Raw genomic sequence first — 2500 nt, 5'->3', positions numbered from 1 at the left:
GTATTGTGCCTTAACCTAACCCGTATTGTGCCTTAACCTAACCCGTATTGTGCCTTAACCTAACCCGTATTGTGCCTTAACCTAACCCGTATTGTGCCTTAACCTAACCCGTATTGCGCCTTAACCTAACCCGTATTGCGCCTTAACCTAACCCGTATTGCGCCTTAACCTAACCCGTATTGCGCCTTAACCTAACCTATATTGCGCCTTAACCTAACCTATATTGCGCCTTAACCTAACCTATATTGCGCCTTAACGTAACCCGCGTTGCGCCTTAACGTAACCCGCGTTGCGCCTTAACGTAACCCGCGTTGCGCCTTAACCTAACCCGCGTTGCGCCTTAACCTAACCCGCGTTGCGCCTTAACCTAACCCGCGTTGCGCCTTAACCTAACCCGCGTTGCGCCTTAACCTAACCCGCGTTGCGCCTTAACCTAACCCGCGTTGCGCCTTAACCCAACCCGCGTTGCGCCTTAACCCAACACGCGTTGGGCCTTAACCCAACACGCGTTGGGCCTTAACCCAACACGCGTTGGGCCTTAACCCAACACGCGTTGGGCCTTAACCCAACACGCGTTGGGCCTTAACCCAACACGCGTTGGGCCTTAACCCAACACGCGTTGGGCCTTAACCCAACACGCGTTGGGCCTTAACCCAACACGCGTTGGGCCTTAACCCAACACGCGTTGGGCCTTAACCCAACACACGTTGGGCCTTAACCCAACACGCGTTGGGCCTTAACCCAACACGCGTTGGGCCTTAACCCAACACGCGTTGGGCCTTAACCCAACACGCGTTGGGCCTTAACCCAACACGCGTTGGGCCTTAACCCAACACGCGTTGGGCCTTAACCCAACACGCGTTGGGCCTTAACCCAACACGCGTTGGGCCTTAACCCAACACGCGTTGGGCCTTAACCCAACACGCGTTGGGCCTTAACCCAACACACGTTGGGCCTTAACCCAACACACGTTGGGCCTTAACCCAACACACGTTGGGCCTTAACCCAACACACGTTGGGCCTTAACCCAACACACGTTGGGCCTTAACCTGCTCTGTAATTGTCATACGACGCGTTAAATTAGTGTAGTGTTGCCTAACTGCAACCCCCGCAATATAGTTTGCTACCCGCACTGCCCGGTCCCCAGAGTATCGCTTCATGTTAAACACCTTGCAGCTATACACTGTAATGCGGATGGCAGCAGGACGTACATGCTCAATGCCCTTCGCAGTTGTTCATTGGCATTCGCATGGCGAAGCACAGCCTACGTTGTGGTACGGCTTGTGTCAACTGTCCGCTGATGTTGTACGTCCAAATCACACACTGTACTGCACATTGGTCCTCATGTACTGAATGATACATCGTGGTACATGTGTGACCGTACCACGACTGCGCCAACAACGGCGAACCATACGGTCCAAATATTGTGCACTCAGCTACGTGTCGTCTCCCTATAAGAGCTGGATTGCAGTATGGTATGCCGTGGATGGCGATCAGCATGAGCCGTCTGTTGATGTAGTGGCGCGTGTTGTCAGACGTAGTCGTCTCTTCTCACTCACCGTGATAGCATGGTGCACTGCGTTCCACATCTGCGACATGCGACAGAGGCCGGTTGACAGTCGTTCGCGCAATGGACATCGCATACGTACGGGGGCCACCTTCCACGTGTTCGCGAAGCGTGCACATGTTGTTGCGTGTATGTGGGCAGACATAGTGTGTCGTGACACCTGACACAGGCATGCAACAATCGTTGAATTTGCAAATGGCGATGGACGTCTACGTTTGCTGGTGACGTTACGCAAATGAACAACTGGTAAACCGTTGTGGTGCGGTTGTTCTCGCTAGAGGTGAATCAGTGATGGCGACGATCGGTTGAGCTACCAACCGGTTGTTTCAGCGATACCCACCATGCCCACGAACGTGAATGGCATGTGGGTGTGAAGCGATACGCGGCGGTGGCTGGGTGGGACCGTCCCCGGCCGGTGAGGGGGGGCCTCCCGGCGTGCTGGCCGCGCGGTGCGTGGGCGCACGCGCTACAGCCGGCTGGTGGGGGCGGCCAGTGGCAGGCGCGCCGGCCGACGGAGGCGGCAGGCGGCGCAGCTGCGCGCCGGCGCACCCTGCACGCGGCGCCGTGCGGCCAAAGTAGGTCCTCGCGGGCCCGGTGCGAAGCGCGGTGGACATCTGCAGTGTGCTGGTCCGATTGAGGACTGTGTGCGCTGAGGATGCGCCGCCGCCCGGCGCTCGGCGCCGCGACGCCGTCTGCTGCTCGGTCGCCTCTGCGGTTCTCGCAGGTGGTTTGTATCGCAGCTGTGCGGACGTGTTGGCGCGTTCGCTTCGGCACCCAAGTGGGGCTTTTGTCCTTCTGTGGCGCTGGCGTTGGAGCTGCCGGCCACCGTAGGTGGCGCGTGTTGTCTCCCGCCGGCAATGCCACGACAGCACGCTCCCGGGCCTCTGTCGGCAGCGGCAAGCTCAGTTGGGAGCACGGGTGGTCGCACCTAAA

Source organism: Schistocerca americana, unplaced genomic scaffold (genome assembly GCF_021461395.2).
Source record: "Schistocerca americana isolate TAMUIC-IGC-003095 unplaced genomic scaffold, iqSchAmer2.1 HiC_scaffold_248, whole genome shotgun sequence".
In the NCBI taxonomy this organism is placed as follows: domain Eukaryota; kingdom Metazoa; phylum Arthropoda; class Insecta; order Orthoptera; family Acrididae; genus Schistocerca; species Schistocerca americana.
The sequence above is the reverse complement of the archived record's forward strand: the minus strand, read 5'-3'. Positions refer to the sequence as shown.